The sequence below is a fragment of the Rhinatrema bivittatum genome, chromosome 2 (assembly GCF_901001135.1).
Source record: "Rhinatrema bivittatum chromosome 2, aRhiBiv1.1, whole genome shotgun sequence".
Classification (NCBI taxonomy): Eukaryota; Metazoa; Chordata; class Amphibia; order Gymnophiona; family Rhinatrematidae; genus Rhinatrema; species Rhinatrema bivittatum.
The window spans coordinates 784762179-784782244 of NC_042616.1; positions in this window are offsets into that span (position 1 = coordinate 784762179).

A 20066-nucleotide genomic window follows, 5' to 3' on the forward strand; every position below is an offset into this window, starting at 1 on the left:
GCGCAGGAGGCCCACTGGCGCGCGGGGATTTACGCCTCCCTCTGGGAGGCGTAAATCCCCCAACAAAGGTAAGGGGGGGGTATAGACAGGGCCGGGCGGGTGGGTTAGGTAGAGGAAGGGAGGGGAAGGTGAGGGGAGGGTGTTAGAGGATTCCCTCCGAGGCCGCTCCGATTTCGGAGCGGCCTCGGAGGAAATGGGGGTAGGCTGCGCGGCTCGGCGCGCGCCGGCTATACAAAATCCATAGCCTTGCGCGCGCCGATCCAGGCTTTTTAGTAGGTACGCGCGGCTCCGCGCGTATCTACTAAAATCCAGCGTACTTTTGTTTGCGCCTGAGCGCAAACAAAAGTAGGCCTATTCGCGCTCCTTTTAAAATCCGCCCCATTATCTGGAAAAGGGAGCTATGAGTGGGGTGGTCAAATCTGCAGGTGACTCAAAATTATTCAAAGTTGTTAAATCATGTGAAGCTGTGAAGAGCTATAGAAGGACCTTGCCAGACTGGAAAATCAGGTATCTAAGTGGCAGATAAAATTTAATGTGGGACAAGTACAAAGTGATGCACAAAGAGAAAAATAAAGCTAACGATAGATACACAATACTAGGTTCTGTATTAGGAGTTTTGGTTGCCCCATCCCAAAAAAGATATAGAGGAGTTATAAAAGATACAGAGGCAACAAAATAATAAGTTGAATAGGAAAGATTGTATTCATTTAAAGGCAAATTTTAAAAGCCCAACTCATGCATTAATTAGGGGCTTGGTACTGTTTGACTGGGGAGGGGGCTGGGGGATCAGGATACGAGGCCCGATCAGGAGGTAAATTTTCGCACATTAACCTCTGCTTAACCAGCAATTATACATATCTAGATATTGAAATCTAGCAGTTAATTTCAAAGTTATCTGGGAGGGTTAACCCAAATAACTTTATTTAGGCATAATACAAGGGACATTGGTCCCACTGAATATCTTGGATAACTTATCAGCTAACTTTAGCCGGATAATTTATCTGTTGGAGGCTGTATTGAATATTGGCCTCTAAGGGGGTTATTTTCCAAGTCGCATTATGGCCTTTTTGCATGCAAAAAACACCTTAATGCATGGTGTGATGCAAATTTGGAAAAGGGGGAGGGGTTCTGTCTAAGTGGGCTGGCTTTGCAAAGCCATATTGCACAGTTTTAACAGGAGAGTGAGAAAGAGTGGGAATGAGTGAGTGAGAGAGAACCTAGCTATAAGTCCTGTATAGTAGTTAGGTATTTATACCTCTATATGAAGCCCACCTAGTAACTCAAGGTGAGGGTTAGGTAGTAGTGTAGGGGTTAGGGGCCACTTTGACATTCAGAGTGAGACGTACGAACAGAACAGTGCACTCTTGTGAAGATTTGATGACCTTCGGAGTGAGGAAACTCACACAAAGATGAGATTTGTACAATGTTCTCTCAACCTAGCCTGATTTTACCCAGGTTGAGAGTCCATCAAGCTAGGTTGAGAGAACATTGTACAAATCTCATCTTTGTGTGAGTTTCCTCACTCCGAAGGTCATCAAATCTTCACAAGAGTGCACTGTTCTGTTCGTACGTCTCACTCTGAATGTCAACGTGGCCCCTAACCCCTATACTACTACCTAAACCTCATGTCGCGTTACTAGGTGGGCCTCCCATAGAGATAAAAATACCTATCTAGGGTGAGGGCATCATGGCTAGGTGTGCTCTCTCTCTCTCCATCTCTCTCTCCCCCCCCCCCCCCCCCCATATTATGACTTCTTGTTCTAAAGTTTCATTTCCATTGAAAAATGTTTGCTTCTTGTGTATTGTTTTCAGTTTTGAAGTATTTGACTATGTTTGTCATATCCCTCTCTCCTTCTTTCAGTGTACACATATTTAGGTTCTTTGTTTTCATTTCATAGGGGTTTTGGTGTAGCCTTGGCACTGCTTTGGTAGCCTTTTTCTGGGCTGCCTCTACTTTGCCTATATGCTTTTGGAGTTCATCCCAAAACTGAAATCTCACCAAGGCACTATCACCTCCATTTTTCACTGTCTCGGTCACTGCAACCTAGACATCATCAAATATGATTAGCATATGATTAGCCTGAGATCTCTCAACTGTTTGGTACACATCAGTAAATAAAGTCTTTACTGCAAAACTTCTTCAATAGAATTTATTTGGCACATGGTACCTTTTCTACTTGTAGCATCCATGCCAAATAATTACAACCATAAGTGGGGGTTCTTTTCCTTCTCTGTATTCCATCCTGGGCTCCTCTCACTTCTCTCTTTCAGTTTGGGTTCATTTTGGAATAATACTGGGTTCCTGACTCCCCAGTGTCCCTCTGTTGTACCTTTTCTCCAATGTGCACACACAAACTCACACATTTACCTCTCAGTGAGATTACTGGTTTTGGCCAACTGCAGGTGTCCCTTCTCTATAGCTTCTTACCGCAATCACATACCCAGGCTCATCTCCCAGCCTTGATTTTGCCCTGCTGCACTGGTCTCTCTCTCTCTCTCACTCTCTCTCACTCTATGTTTGGCAGCTCCCTTGCAACCTTGGACCTCACTTTTCCAGCTCCTGTATGCTGACCTGTCACAGCAACCCTTATCCCAGCTGTTCCTGTGGCTCAGGCCTTTCCTGAGAAAGTGAGAGAGATAGTGCTTTCAAAGAGGCTTTTCAAGCTATGTCTTCAGGCCCTCTTCAGCCTGTCTGCCAACTGATTATCTAGTCTTGCCTTTTAACTGGTGATTGACTGGTTTGAGTCTGCAGCAACTATTGAGTGGCTGGATTGGAGCACCAGCTGCTCTCTTCTCTGAAGAAGCCAAGTATAGCAAACCCTGTTGTGTTTACTGGAATGTGGCTGAAAGTGTTATATGTCTTGTGAGAGGTGGAGTACACGTTCTATTTGTGTAATTGTTTGAATGACCCTGATTTAGAAGTGCCACTGTGAATATTTGACTTATGACAGTATGAAAACAAGTATTAGTTATCTGAATGTTAATTATGGGAGTGAAATACTGGCTTAAAACTGCAGATAGCTAGATTGTGAAAGCTATTATAGGCAATATGGTTAGGACAAAGCATTATCAAGAAGGAAATGTTGCAGTCCTCTGTGGTACTACCCTTTTAAAAGAAAGTTTGCCATGGCAAAAGAAGTCATTGTTTTTAAATAGTAGAATGTTTAAGATTTTCTTCTAATGGCATGTGAAAGAGCTTTATTCCAACTATGCTAACTGTAGCATTTCCAGTCTCTTCTCAAGGACTCACATGATCTCCTGCCTGTAATTACTGTAATTCAATCTATGTCTGGATACCCAACAAACTAAACTGGGTGGCTGCAACTCATCCAAAATGTTGAACCTCAAATGGCAATGAATGTAAGCAAAGTTAACAAGATGACATCAGTCTTAAAGATTGTCTCCCAATAGTCTACAGTGCCAAATTCAAAATGTTGTCTCTGCAAGGACTTCAAAGGCTATGCATTACCCTACCTCAGCAGCTGTCTCAGCCCATATATGACTGCTAATCCTCTGTGCTCTTTGTCATAACCCAAATATTTGTACCAGTGCTTTATAAAGAGGATGTTCCAAGAGGCAATGCCAACCCTATGCAAACCTTGGAGAAGAATGAAAGGTATGTAAGTGTATGGGTAAATATCCCTTTGGGGAAGATCCCTCGTAGCAATGTGCAGGAGCAACATTTTTGTTTTGGTTTGGTTTTTTTCATTTCGGGGGGGGGGGGGGGAGCATTTTAGGATTCTTTTTGTTTCATGTTTATCTCATTTAAAGTTTGTTTGCTGAACTAAAATAAAAATTAAATTAGAAAAAAAAAAAACAAAACCAAAACAAAAGGAATGCCCCTCCCTCCCAGTTTCCCCCTATCCTTTCATCTCCTTATCTCTTTACGTCCTTACCTCTTCCAAAATACTTGTTCAAGAATCAAAGGGGCAGGACTCAGTAATCCCCAGTCACTCCTGTCCCACCATCTGCACCTCAGAAACGATATCGGCTGCAGGGTCATTTAGCTTTATGAAGATAAAACAACTTGGCCCCAGTTGGCCTTGTGACTGGCACCAGTTGGGATAGGATAGACTAGGGATTTCTCCAGCTCCTTTACTTGTATAAGATGGCAAGCTGCTAAACCATAGTATTTAGTAAAATGCATTTGTACATATATATTTTAGTCCAAATTAAGTTTAGTATGTTGTTATGCACCGTGGATAGAGAAGGGGTATACAGTACATATTTTAAACAAAGAAATACTAGTGATTGAAGTTTTTAGTAATACAGTCCTGTGCTTTATACTATGTCAGCTGCAAATAACTGGGATTATCTGTTGGCACTTTAATTGTTGTACTCTGCCTTGGATGAATTTCTTATTTCTTACCACTCACATGTTATAAAATCCAGGGTCAGCGTGCACAAGGTGCACACTTGTGCACCTTGTGCACGCCGAGCCCTAGGGGAGGCCTGATGGCTTTCCCCGTTCCCTCCGAGGCCGCTCTGAAATCGGAGCGGCCTTGGAGGGGACATTTTTTTTTTTGGTCCCCCCCCACCTTTCCCTCCCTTCCCCTATCTAACCCACCCCCCCCCCCCCGCCCTACCTAAATCCCCCCCTATCTTATTTTGTTGAGTTACACCTGCCTCTGGCAGGCGTAACTTGCGCGCGCCGGCTAGCTGCCGGCGCGCCAGGACCCAACACAGGCCGCTGTGTCGGGGCATTCAGCCACGCCCCCGGACCGCCCCTGGACCACTGCCACGCCCATGGACCATTGTCCTGCCTATGTCCCACCCCTTTTTTGAAGCCCTGGGACATATGCACGGCCCTGCGGCTTGCACGCGCCACCGAGTCTATGCAAAATAGGCTCGGCGCGCGCAGGGGTAGGTTTTCGGGGGTTACACGCGTATCTTACGCACGTAACCCTTTGAAAATCTACCCCATAGCCTCCTGATGTCTTCAGGCCCCCGTGGGCCTCCTGATGTCTGGATCAGCCCCGTGGACCTTCCTGTTTGGGGGGCAGGGAACCAGAAGATGAGCCTCTCTGATGGCCGCTGGCAGCTTGTACACCGGCGGCTTGCAGCCTCTCTTCTTCTTTAGCTGCTGGTGGCCTCCCGGTCTCTCTGGCTGCTGCCAGCTTACTGCCTCTCCCGGGTGTGCTGCCCTGTGCAAATGCATGGTATGCACAACCAGTCGAGCTGGGCCTGCTTGCTGTGATCAACACAAACTGAAGGACTGCATCACCCACTACACCCAGTGTTTAGTGGTTCACAGTACAAAGGGCCCTAGCAGAAGAAAACAATGAGGCCTAAGCTGCTATACAGGCAGTGGGAGGGTTAGTGAAGGGATTGCACAGTGGAGGCCAGACAGTGATAGCAGATTTGAGAGGGAGAAGGAGGGGGGAGGTAGTATGAGTGTATGAGGGCAAGAGTGAGTGAGAAGTTGTTGGGATTTTAGCAATTGTGGGAGAGCAAGAGAGAAGTGCAGGGGCAACAGTGCATGAGAGATTGGTGATAGGGAGAGTGATTGAGCTAATGGGGAGTTAAGAAAGAATGAGGGACATGAGGGATTGTAGAGAGGGAGACGGACTGAGTTGCAGAGAGCAAAACTGAATGCGGAGCACTCCTGGAAATTCCACTGATTAGTAAGTATAGACTAGTGCAAACAAACAAAAGCCTTTTCATTCACAGCTATAACAGAATGGAATAAATTGCCAGGAAGGTTATGGGAGCCGCAGGAATTGAAGTTTTGCCTTAATTTTTAAAGAAGCATATGGATGAGGTAGTATATTCACTGGCTCAGCTGTAAGCTTTATTAAGATGTTATTGTTATATTTTATGTTATGTTGATGTGATTTTATGATCGTGACACACTGGACAGATGTTTGGAAGTAGCGGACTAAAGAGATGGCAACTAAATAAATAAATAAATTGGAGGGTGAGTGGTGGAGCGAGTGAGTAAGGGGACTGAAGAGGATGTGGGAGAGAAAATGAATGAGTGGATCAGATTTGCTGTGGAGTATTAGTGAGGGGATTGGGAGGTGTGAAAGAGTGAGGGAATTGAGCTGTAAGGTGTGAATAAGTTGATTGTAAGAGTCTCGGTGGAGAGACAATCAGCCCGATCCAGTAAAGTCCGTGGGAGAGCGGACGAACGCCCGCTCTCCCGGCGCGCACACCGGCCCCTCGCCGGTGCGAGCGATCCAGAATTTAAATGAGGCGACGCGGTGCAAACGAGGAAAAGGAGGCACTAGGGACACTAGCGCGTCCCTAGCGCCTCCTTTTGGCCTGGAGCGGCGGCTGTCAGCGGGTTTGACAGCCGACGCTCAATTTTGCCGGCGTCGGTTCTCGAGCCCACTGACAGCCACGGGCTCGGAAACCGGACGCCGGCAAAATTGAGCGTCCGGTTTTCGGCCCGACAGCCGCGGGCCGAATTCAAAAATTTTTTTTTTTTTTTTTTTTACTTTTTTTACTTTTGGGGACCTCCGACTTAATATCGCTATGATATTAAGTCGGAGGGTGCACAGAAAAGCAGTTTTTACTGCTTTTCTGTGCACTTCCCTGGCGCCGGAAGAAATTAGCGCCGACCTTTGGGCGGCGCTAATTTCTTAGAGTAAAATGTGCGGCTTGGCTGCACATTTTACTTACTGGATCGCTCGGGCATACCTAATAGGGCCATCAACATGCATTTGCATGTTGAGGGCGCTATTAGGTGCCGCGGGTGGGCCGCGTGTTTTCCTCCCCTTACTGAATAAGGGGTAAGGGAAAACACGCGTCCAGAGCAGGGTGACAGTGTGCTCCAACGGAGCACACTTTACTGGATCGACCTGATGGGAAAATTAATTGTAGGGGATGTGTATGGAGAGAAAGAGTGAGTAAAAGGATTGGAGTACCTAAGGGGAATGAGGGAGGATATTCAAGGGAATGTGGAGTATGAGTGAGAGAAAGGATCACTGATGGGGGGGAATGTTGTAAGTGGATCATTTCTTCCTGATCCCCTTTTCTGGACAAATTATCTGCTAATGCCGAAATTCAGCATTAGCTGGATAACTTATCCAGATAACTCTGTTCAGGCCATAGACCTGTCTTAAAGATAGTCAGATAAACTTATCTGGTTATCTTTAATATAGTCATATATAGTCAGCAGCGTGACCATACCACTGAATATACTCTGCCAGTAGGCCAGATAATGTCATCCAGCTATCTAGCCGGGCCCAAAAGCAGCTGATAATGGACCCCTCCTATGCCCATTAATTTTGTAAATTAAGTAATTTCTTTCCATAGAGTTTCCTAAATTGACTGAAGAGCTCACCATTTTTTCTTCCCCTTTGCCCAAAAAAGAAAACTAAAGAAAACATTGCTTGGAGTTATGTTATGTTATATATAGGGTCCTTTGTTTTCCCATGAATTTATCAATGTTGATTCTAACAAACAAAATGGGAGAAAATTAGTGGAAAGAAATGACAATTTTTTTACATTGATTTTCTCTTATGTTTGTTCATGGTAATAAACGTTACTAAATTCCCAAGTTAAGCTAAAATTAAAACTGAAAACAAAAGTTTCTATATACATAATACTTAATAACCAAATAGAGAGGGTCAAGGATATATCCCAAGATCAAAAAGGTATACAAACAAATGAGAAAATCAAGGGGACAGCACTTGCTTATGAAATGTGAATATATTTTGTAAGTTCCCACAGTACAATACAATTTCATTTAAGAACACAAAGTATCATTCTACATCAGAGCAATCAAATGTGCAGAACAGCATTAGTATATAACAATATATGGGGTAGATTTTAAAAGGTCGTGCGCGGGTGTACATGTGCGCGTGCTACCCAGCGCGCGCAGATGTACACCAGATTTTTTAGCTTGGGCGCTCAGTTATAAATCCTCCGGATTTACGCGCGTAACCTTTTTAAAATCCGGCCCCATGTGAATTCCTACAGCAAGAAAAAGCATGACAGCAATATGGAAACAAAATATAAATGCAAATTACACACTGATCATTTTTCATAAATGTAATACAGAAAAGAAATATGCAGAGCCCAAGTTACTAGAGGGCCTGCTAATTTTTTTTTAGTTTGCACGCTAAAATCAACCTAACCCCTATCATTTTTGCATGGATTGCGCCTGTGATAAGAAAAAGGGGCATGGCTATGATAATTTTAGAATTCCTGCACCATACACTATGGACTGGATTTTAAAAGGGGTACGCGCGTAACCCTTTTAAAACCCCTCTGCGTGCGCCGAGCCTATATTGCATAGGCTCGGCGTCGCGTGCAAGCTCCGGAACGCGCGTAAGTCCTGGGGCTTGCAAAAAGGGGCGGTCGGGGGCCTGGCCAGGGGGCATGGTGTCGGATCAGGGGGCGTGTTCGGGGGCGTGTGGGCGGTCCGGGGGCGTGGCTGAGTGCCCCGACACAGCGGCCTGTGTCGGGGCCTGCCGCGCCCCCCCCCTACCTTTTCGGAGCGGCCTCGGAGGGAACGGGCAACACGTGCAGGGCTCGGCGGGCGCAAGTTGCACGAATGTGCACCCCCTTGCGTGCGCCGACCCCGGATTTTATAAGATACGTGCGGCTACGCTCGTATCTTATAAAATCCAGCGTACTTTTGTTTGCGCCTGATACGCGAACAAAAGTATGCACGCGCGCTATCTTTTAAAATGTACCCCTAACGTTTTCACACCCTGCGATACTTGTCCTTCGCTGCTCGCGAAGTAGTGCCCAGGTAGAGAATACATCAAGCTAGGGCGAGAGAACATTGAAGTATTCTCATTTTAGTCTGACTTTCCTCACTTCAAATGATGTCAAATCTTCACTGAGGTGTACTGTGCTGTTCGTAGGTCTCACTCTGCATGGAAAACTGGCCTCAAAACCCTACACCAGCACCAAAACCTCACCTCATGTTACTAGCTGGCCCTCCTATAGAAGTATAAATAGTTGCTACTACTATGTGCCGGCTCCCTCTCCCTCCCCCTCCATGTCCAAAAATGCCCAAAAGGGAATTTGCAATATTTATCGCAAATTGCATTATGGCCGTTTCAGGTATATCGCACAGCTTAACACCAGGAAAAAAAAGTGTAGTTATTTCTGGCGTTAAAAATGTGTGATAGTGTGCATTACGCAGTCGCACAGTGCGATAATGCCCCTCATTTTCATTAATCCCGGCATTTTTGGGTCTGGGAAGGAAATAACGTGAGTGGTTTGCATTTTCAAAACTAGGCAAGTTAGTTTCCTTTAAAATTTTCCTTGCAAAAAAAGCAGCCACAGCTACTGCAGCTACTTTGTAGCCAAAGTGATAATCAAAGTAAAAGTATGTACAGAATTCTGCTTTGATTATTGGGGAAAACCCCGAAGGTAGAACATATCCAAGGTATTGGATCAATGTGGACAGCTTGATTTATAGCTTCCACGTGTTGTGAACTTTTAGTGCAGTCTGAGAGTCTGATCTTGCCAGCTGAAATTTGGCTGGCTGGAGTTAGTCCAGTTTGCTTGTAGTTACTATTATCCAAATACCCTAAGCTTGGTTTGCACTCCATGTTCTCCAACATTTATTACCTGCCCCATTATAAATAATAGCCCTTAATTTAGATATCAGTAGTTGGATTATTTGTAAATAATTCTGTGTTGTAGGTTGAGGGTTGTATGTTTATTTTTCTTTCTCTCCATGTTTTTATTGTTGACAAATTCTGATGAATCTCTGTATCCTTCTGTTTTATCCAAAACCCACTGTTCTTTGCTGTGCCTCTGAAAGTTCCCTTTTATCAAGTTGCCCTTTGCTAAACCTGTCTTGAATACAAATAATGGGGATTCCAAATACAAATAGTCCATATAAGATTTTAGACATTCCAGAATACGGAACTACTTAAAATGCCATCAGCTCTCTGCTGCAGAGTTACCATGGGTGATCTAGCATGGTGCACTCAGTGCCCTCTGCAATCTGCACAAAAAAAAAAACAGAAAAGAGAATAAAAAAAATGCTTATCCTGGTGCATAATTAGCCTTGAATGTTACATTCAAGCACATACATTTCAATGCTAGCTCCCACAACAGATTAACCACCTTCTGAGGCTATATCGACTGTCAGCTTATCATGGTTTCCCCTGTTTTTGCGTTGTTGGACCAGAATAATACCTCTTTGTGCCCTCAAGTAGTCTCCTTCAAAGACAAGAAGCAGCAACTATAGAACAGGGCTTTAAACATGTTGCATTCTTTTGTTAAACCATTCTAGCAACACTCACTGTGCAGTGCCCACGGGACAAAGGAGCCAAATATTTCAGTGGAAGCACATGAAACTAAACAACCCATTGCGATGCATTTATTAAAACTGAAAAGGCCTTCAAATCTCAAACATAAAAGCCGAAAGCTACAGCAACAAGTGGAATGATGAAGCAACATCCACTTTTGTCATTCACTGTTAATATCTGTGTGCAGATCGGTTGAAGCTTTGTCAACATATTTGATGGCCTTGGATTTCCAACATTCTAGTATTTTCTAGTCCCTCTAATACCCCCTTAATTCTTTAAACATAGAAACTAATGGCCACATGTGCTAAGCTGTATTAATATCTATTTATCTTTACACTTAAACCATTTCTTTTCAGGCCTAAAGGATTTCCCAAAGTGGCTTACACTGGATTAAAAATACAGTTCATAACATATAATTCATGAGTGTTCATTACAGGCTACAGAACCAATGCTATTACTACTGCTTAATGCCTGTAAAGGTAAGGAGGTTATCTCACTGCCTGTCTTACATCTGACCATGTTGTTGTTCTACTATTTATTGAATATGTCATAAGGCAAATTTAAATTGTTTTTCTCCATAACTGTGTGTTCAAGAATAGTAAATCTTGCTGTCCAGGTATTTAGTGAAATGGACAAATTATATCTTTTTACTTTCTTTTTTGTCTTCATGTATTTTCCTGATATTATGTCTCCACCGCTGCCCGCCGTAAGTACCAAGCAAGGCAGTCGTGCTCCCTGGGTCCCCCGCCCCTGGCTGGCGGACACAGTCGTACAGACCACAATGCTCACAAAACTAGACTATTGCAATTCCCTATTACTAGGACTCCCCGCCACCACCCTCAAACCCCTCCAAATTCTACAAAACTCCATGGCTAGAATCATAACAGGCACACAAAAAAGGGACCACATCACCCCCATACTAAAAGACCTACATTGGTTACCCATCTCCTTCCGCTCACAATACAAAACCCTCACCATCCTTCACAATTCCCTACACAAACATAATCACACCTGGCTCGACGAAATGCCTCGTTACCGTTCCTCCGACCGACCCACAAGAACAACCCATGCAGGTACTCTACACACCCCATCTCTAAAGGCAGCACATTCTACTCACACCAGAGAAAGAGTCTTCTCCGTCGCTGGCCCCACTCTCTGGAACTCCCTCCCCACCCTCCTACGCCAAGAGACATCCCTGCAAATTTTCAAGAAAGGAGTCAAAACATGGCTATTCCGACAGGCCTATCCCGACACAAACCAAATTTAATTTCTCCCCGCCCCCCCTGTTCGAACTTCTCCACCCCATCCTATGTTTCCCCCGCTTCCCCCCGCACCACCCATGGATACCCTAGAAGAAACAACATGCCCCCCTACTGCTTAATTTATCTCTTTTTGATCATGATCGGTTAATGTGTCCTTTTGTAAGAAATAGTATTTTGTTCTAAGGTTACATTGTTATGGTTTTACTTTTATTTTATTCTTTGTACATTGTTTCATTGTTTTATTGTTTCGCCCACCTGAGTTCTTTGTAAACCGGCATGATGTGCTGTACGAATGTCGGTAAATAAAAGTTAATAAATAAATAAATAAAATAAATAAATTATAACATAGTGAAATATCCCTATACCTTTTATGCTTGTGTGTGACTTTCTCCCTTCCCTGCTCTAAATCACACCTGCACAGTAGAAGCTGCCTCAGAGAATTGTGGGTAGCTCCCATTAACAAGCCACTGGGGGCTCCAGCTGGAACCCCTCAAAATGAGAGGCCCTTTCTCTGGGCTCAAAGCCCCTCCCTGATAAATCACATGATTTCCTGTCATCCTGGCTCTAATGCTGATTGGCATAGCAACAGCAGCCGTGAAGGAGAGGAGCTTGGGCAGCTCCATTTTCCCTCCAACCAGCCACCAGTTGCTCCAGCAGGCCCCCTTCCCTCAGAAGAAGAGCTCTGGGCTTAAAGTTGTGCCACCTACTGGACCATGTGACTTCCTGGTGACCTGGCTGGACAAGGGTGATGGGATAGCAGCCAAAGATGGTGATGCCACAGAGGGATCATCTCTTTGGAAAGTCCCTTCAAAAGGCCACAAAGAAGCCACAAGGAATGGGCCTTATCTTCAGGAGGTCACTCTTCTACCAATTATTAGGGATGTGAATCGTTTTTCAATGATTAAAATTATCGTCCGATAATTTTAATATCGTCTTAAATCATTATAGAACACAATACAATAGAAATTCTAACGATTTATCGTTAAAAATCGTTAAATCGTGTTAGTGCGCACTAACTCCCGTTAGTGCGCACTAACAGAAAATGATACAAATTGACACTTTCCAGGTCAGTAAAGGTCAGTTAGGAATGAATATGTATTCCTATTGGCTGGCTGCCCTCTTATCTATTGATGTTACCAAGGTTCCAACTGAGGTGATGGTTGGGGGGATGGGAAATGGAAATGGAAACTCAGGAACACTAACAGAAAATGATACAAATTTTTGACACTTTCCAGGTCAGTAAAGGTCAGTTAGGAATGAATATGTATTCCTATTGGCTGGCTGCCCTCTTATCTATTGATGTTACCAAGGTTCCAACTGAGGTGATGGTTGGGGGGATGGGAAATGGAAACTGTTGGTAATTGACAAAAAAGTAATGTGATCAGTCAATATGACTAGAACTTGTGCCCTATTCCTGATACCAGGGGTGTTGTGATCTTCCTGCACTCAGTGCCCTATCCCTGATACCAGGGGTGTTGTGATCTTCCTGCACACAGTGCCCTAACCCTGACACCAAGGGTGTTGTGATCTTCCTGCACACAGTGCCCTATCCCTATTAATACCAGGAGTGTTGTGATCTTCCTGCACACAGTGCCCTAACCCTGATACCAGGGGTGTTGTGATCTTCCTGCACACAGTGCCCTAACCCTGATACCAGGGGTGTTGTGATCTTCCTGCACACAATGCCGTAACCCTGACACCAGGGGTGTTGTGATCTTCCTGCACACAGTGCCCTATCCCTATTAATACCAGGAGTGTTGTGATCTTCCTGCACACCGTGCCCTAACCCTGACACCAGGGGTGTTGTGATCTTCCTGCACACAGTGCCCTAACCCTGACACCATGGGTGTTGTGATCTTCCTGCACACGGTGCCCTATCCTTATTAATACCAGGAGTGTTGTGATCTTCCTGCACACAGTGCCCTAACCCTGATACCAGGGGTGTTGTGATCTTCCTGCATGCAGTGCCCTATCCCGCCTGCATTACTAGTGAGAGGCTGGCTTCACAGACAGGGGGGAGCTGCCTGACCCTCACTCCTGACTTCCCCTATGTCCCAGCCAGTGAATGGTGTGTGGGTGAGGGGGAGGGGAGGATGGTGAAGTCTGAGACAGCTCCCTCCCTGCATTACTAGTGAGAGGCTGGCTTCACAGACAGGGGGGAGCTTCCTGACCCTCACTCCTGACTTCCCCCATGTCCCACCCAGTGAATGGTGTGTGGGTGAGGGGGGGGGGGGGAGGATGGTGAGGCTGAAACAGCTCCTTCCCTGCATTACTAGTGAGAGGCTGGCTTCACAGACGGGGGGAGCTGCCTGACCCTCACTCCTCCGGGGTGTTGTGATCTTCCTGCACACAGTGCCCTATCCCTGATACCAGGGGTGTTGTGATCTTCCTGCATGCAGTGCCCTATCCCTAATACCAGGGGTGTTGTGATCTTCCTGCACACAGTGCCCTATCCTTGATACCAGGAGTGTTGTGATCTTCCTGCACACAGTGCCCTATTCCTGATACCGGAGGTGTTGTGATCTTCCGGCATGCAGTGCCCTATCCCAGTTACCGGGGGTGTTGTGATCTTCTTGCACACATCCCGGTATCAGGAATAGGGCACTGTGTGCAGGAATATCACAACACCCCTGGTATTAGGGATAGGGCACTGTGTGCAGGAAGATCACAACACTCCTGGTATTAATAGAGATAGGGCACTGCATGCAGGAAGATCACAACACCCCTGGTATCAGGGATAGGGCACTGTGTGCAGGAAGATCACAACACCCCGGAGGAGTGAGGGACAGGCAGCTCCCCCCTGTCTGTGAAGCCAGCCTCTCACTAATAATGCAGGGAGGGAGCTGTCTCTGCCTTCACCATCCTCCCACCCCCTACTCACCCACACACCATTCACTTGCTGGGACTTGGGGGAAGGAGGAGTGAGGGACAGGCAGCTCCCCCCTGTCTGTGAAGCCAGCCTCTCACTAATAATGCAGGGAGGGAGCTGTCTCCGCCTTCATCATCCTCCCACCCCCCACTCACCCACACACCATTCACTGGCTGGGACATGGGGGAGGGGAGGAGTGAGGGTCAGGCAGCTCCCCCCTGTCTGTGAAGCCAGCCTCTCACTAGTAATGCAGGCGGGAGAAGGCACTGCATGCAGGAAGATCACAACACCCCTGGTGTCAGGGATAGGGCACTGTGTGCAGGAAGATCACAACACTCCTGGTATTAATAGGGATAGGGCACTGTGTGCAGGAAGATCACAACATTCCTGGTATTAATAGGGATAGGGCACTATGTGCAGGAAGATCACAACACCCCTGGTATCAGGGTTAGGGCACTGTGTGCAGGAAGATCACAACCCCCCTGGTGTCAGGGTTAGGGCACTGTGTGCAGGAAGATCACAACACCCCTGGTATCAGGGTTAGGGCACTGTGTGCAGGAAGATCACAACACTCCTGGTATTAATAGGGATAGGGCACTGTGTGCAGGAAGATCACAACACCCCTGGTGTCAGGGTTAGGGCACTGTGTGCAGGAAGATCACAACACTCCTGGTATTCAAAAAATCATTAAAAACACATTTTTTCCAAATGGCATTCAATACTCCTCCACAAACCACTCAACATCACTCCACAACCTAGTAATTTCTCAATTCCCATATCTTTATTTCATTTTTCCTTTATTCCAAACCCCCCCCCCCCCACCCACTACCCTTCCTGATCTTAACTTGAATTCAGGCCCAGCTCCATTATTAGACATTTTTGCTAAATATTTTATTTTTACCTATAAGGTATATATCAGTTTTATGTATTTTTTATAGTATTTTTAAGCTCATTTCATTTATTTTATTTTACTTTTATTCTTATTGTAAACCGTTTTGACAAGACACTCTGTTTTGAAAAGTGGTATATAAATACTTTTAAATAAAAATAAAAATAAATAAATTAATAGGGATAGGGCACTGTGTGCAGGAAGATCACAACACCCCTGGTGTCAGGGTTAGGGCACAGTGTGCAGGAAGATCACAATACCCCTGGTATCAGGGTTAGGGCACAAGTTCTAGTCACATTGACTGATCACATTACTTTTTTTGTCAAGCTACCAACTGTTTCCATTTCCCATCCCCCATATATTGTCAGTGGGAACCTTGGTAACATGAATAAATAAGAGGGCAGCCAATAGGAATACATATTCATTCCTAAACTGACCATAACTGACCTGAAAAGTGTCAAATTGTATCATTTTCTGTTAGTGCGCACTAACTCCCGGTTAGTGCGCACTAACTCCCGTTAGTGCGCACTAATCGGAAAAAACGATTTTTTAACGAAACAATCGTGCCAAACACGATTTTCTTCTCCTGCCAGACGATTTCAATCGTTAAGACAATAGGGGACACGATTCACATCCGTACCAATTATACATTTCAGGTGTAGCCCATTTTTCTCCTACCAAACTTCCCTGACTGTTCCTAACTTGCTCCTTCCTTAAGCTCTTTCTCCATAGCACTCCTTCACTAGATACTCTCAACAGTTTGGTACAGCAAAATCACGTTATCTGTAGAAGTGGTTTTGGACAGGAGGAAGCCATACCTACAAAAACCAAGCTACTTCAGATTCCTTGTCCTTATCATACTATAGCCCCCAATCAAATCATCCCTGCCCCCTTCTGCTCAGTAAACTCAATGTATGTTCTGCCCTTAACTGGGTGAACTACAGACGAACTGGTTTAACTGGCAATGGCGTCAGCATGCGTCCCCCTTTAAAATCCCCCGAGTTATGTGGTAGAAGAAGGATTTGTGCACCATGCCTGCCCCAAATTAAAATTAGGCCTACATTGTACATGTGTGCGCATATTATCAAATAGCCACATATCCCGGCACAGGCCAGCATGCACGCACACATATGTCCACCCACGTGATGATTTGAAAGTTACCATCCCTTTGTTTCCCTCTTATAGGGACAATTTTAAAAGGGGCGCGCGGGCATTCATGTGCTTGCTTTTCCTAGCACACACACATGGATGCGCCGATTTTATAACATGCACGCATCGCCCTGCGTATTGATGAGTGCATGTGCGGGTGGGTGTCGGCTTGCACACGGAAGAGGGGAGGGGATTTTAGTTAGACTGGCATGGCGACGCGATCAGGCCTTCCCCAGTTCCCTCCTAGTCCGCTTCAGGAAAGGAGCAGACTGGGAGGGAGCTTCCTTAACCCCCTAGCTAACCTTCCTCCCTTTTCTCCTCCACCCCAACCCCTAAACCCCCCCTTAACTAATCAAATTTTTTACATTTTTGAACTTCCCTGCTCTCCCGAGCAGCAGTAAGTTCTGCAGGCTGGCTGGCTGCTGGAACATGCTTTACCAGGCCAGTGCCTAATGGCGCTGTCCTGGCCCGCCCACTCCCTGCCCACGCCCCTTCCAGCCCCAGCCCAGGCCCTTCCCTGGCCCGTCCCTTTTTTGAAACCCGGCTGTTCCGCGCGCACCTGGTGATGCGTGCATGGCTGGGCTGCATTGAAAATGCGTGTGGTGCGAGCACGGGCCGGCCATATATGTATCTCCCGGTATTGGCCGTGCTAGGGTTTAAAAATTTGCCCTTATGTGAGCAAGATTTAAGTTTTGCAATAAAGAATTCATTTAAATATATGAATGTAGATTTCCTTGGTACACCAGTCAAAATGTATCCAGAGCTGATCAAATTCTCTCAAGAAAGGAGGAGGGGCTTTCTTACAATGAGTCAGGGGGTTCAGGCTCTTGGAGCCTCCTTTCTCCTTAGATATCGGTGCAAATGTATGGTTAAGGTGAATGAAGATAGTTTAATTTTCTTTGCCCCTGAAAAGTTCAGGGGTTTTTTTTTAATGCAAGGACTGGGAATTTGCAATCCAATATCTCTCCATTTGAGATTTAAAGTGGACATAGCTTTTGTTAAAGCCTTGCTGGCAGTCATGAAATTATGGCTGTTTATTTATATTTTTTGTTATATCTCCTCTGATTTCTGACTCCTCCCTGTTTAGAATAAGTAAAGAGAGAACATTTTATATTTTGTCTCTTTATCTTATTGCTTGTATTATATCTCTCATATTGTTTCTATGCAAAGTTTGTTCTTTGTATGAATTCCAAATTAAATAAAAAAGATTTTAAAAAAGATTGTGCAACTACATCATGGGTTACTTTTCCCCGTGTGCATCACTTTGCCCTTGTCCACATTAAATTTCATCTGCCCTTTAAATACCCAGCCTTGCAAAGTCCTCCTGAAATGTTTCACAATCTTCTTGGGAGTTAACCATTTGGAATAATTTTCTGTCATCTGAAAATTTGATCAGCTCACTTGTTGTCCCCTTTTCCAGATCATTTATAAATATATTAAAAAGCACAGGTACAACTACAGATCCCTGAGGCACTCCACTGAGAAAACTGACCATATAGTCCTACTCTCAGTTTCCTATCTTTTAACCAATTCACAATCTGCAATAGGACATTGCTTTCTATCTCATGGTGTTTAAATTTTCTCAGGAGTCTCTCAAGCGGCACTTTGTCAGATGCCTTCTGAGCACCCAAATACACTATGGGGTAAATTTTTAAAAAAAGCGCGATCGCGTACTTTTGTTCGCGCAGCAGGCGCAAACAAAAGTACGCTGGATTTTATAAGATACGCACATAGCCACACGTATCCTCTAAAATCCTGGATCGGCGCGTGCAAGGCTGCCAATTTTGGGCAGCCTGTGCGCGCCTTGCCGCGCAGCCTGCCTCCATTCCCTCCGAGGCCACTCCGAAATCGGAGCGGCCTCGGAGGGAACTTCCTTTCGCCCTCCCCTCACCTTCCCCTTCCTTCCTCTACCTAACCCACCCCCCCAGCCCTATCTAAACCCCCCCTTACCTTTGTCCCTAGATTTACGCCTGCGAGAAGCAGACGTAAATCTACATGCGCCAGCGGACTGCTGGCGCGCCGTCTTCCGACCCGGGGCTGGTCCGGAGGTCTGGACCACACCCCTGGGCTGGAGCCATGCCCCGGTCCCACCCCCGAAATGCCGCGTCATCCGGTCCCGCCCCCGACACGCCCCCTTTGAAAAACCCCTGGACCTACGCTCATCCCGGGGCTCTGCGCGCGCCGGCAGCCTATGGAAAATAGGTACGCCGGCGCGCAAGGCCCTGTTCGCATAAATCCGGGCGGATTTACATGAGCAGGGCTTTTAAAATCCGCCCGTATGTCCACCAGCTCACCATTAACCACATGTTTATTAACCATTCAAAAAAAATGTAACAGATTGGTGAGTCAAGGCTTCCCTTGTATAAATCCATGCTTGCATTATCCTATTAAAGCATATCTGTTGATATGTTCTATGATTTTGTTCTTTAGAACAGTTTCCATGATTTTTCTAAGCACTAAAATCAGGTACACCAGTTTATAGTTTCCTAGATCACCCTGTAGCCCTTTTTAAAGATCGACATTACATTGGCCACCCTCCAATCTTCAGGTACAATAGACAATTTTAACGATATGTTACAAGTTACTATTAACAGATCTTCAAATCCATTTTTTTCAGAATTCTGGGGTGTGATCCTTGTGGTCCAGCTGATTTGCTACTCTTTAGTTTGTCAGTTGGTCCTATTATTATATCCAGGTTCATCATGATTTGTTTCAGTGTTTCTGAATCATCACCATTAGATACTGTTTCTGACATTGGTAACTCCCCAAAATCCTCTTCAGTAAACACAAAAGCAAAGAATTAATGTAGTCTTTCTGTTATGGCATTGTCTTCCCTAAATGCCCCTTTAACCTCTTGATCATCTAATACTCTCACAGGCCTCCTACTCTGGATATATTTTAAAAAGTTTAATTATGAGTTTTTGTCTCTACAACCAGCTCCTTTTCAGATTCTCTTTTTGCCTGCCTTATTAATGTTTTACATCTAACTGGCCAATGCTTATGATTTTTCCTATTTCCTTCAACTTCTTTTCAAATTCTCTTTTTTGCTCCTCTTAAACATAACGCCATCAACGTTCATCAAAACATGGAGGATCTAGGTCGCACCCAGCTAATCAAAGCTCTTACTTACCACGGTGGTTTTTCTCTTCACCTGATATTCCATACCATCAGCTTTAATGGTAGATCCTGTCCCCTGATCAGACCATTACCTAGTTCATGTTACAATAGCCACCTCAGAAAAATACCATCATATTTTTGAGCCCATATGTCCTTCCAAAAATATGTGCCCTATCACTAATGACAGCATTGGCAAGCTTCTCAATCTCCAAATCCAAAAAAGAACCTTAATCCTTAATAAGAAACAGGATAAAATGAGCACTTATTTCATGTAAATTGACTCTAAAAGACTTTTCTTTTTCTGATATTATACAAGGTATAGCTCTGCCAAGCACCTTGGCTAAATAGCCCCAGATATAATCATATACCAGATTAGTTCAATCTGTTTCTATATTTTATAAATATCATTTCTCATCTGCTTGCATTTTAGAAAAAACACTTGTCTTGCATTATCTCAAGTTCAATAAACACTTGTTGAAAGGAAGACAAGAGTTTATTGGAATTTGAAGTAATGCAGGACAAGTGGATTTTTTAAAATGCAAGCAGATGAAAAATGA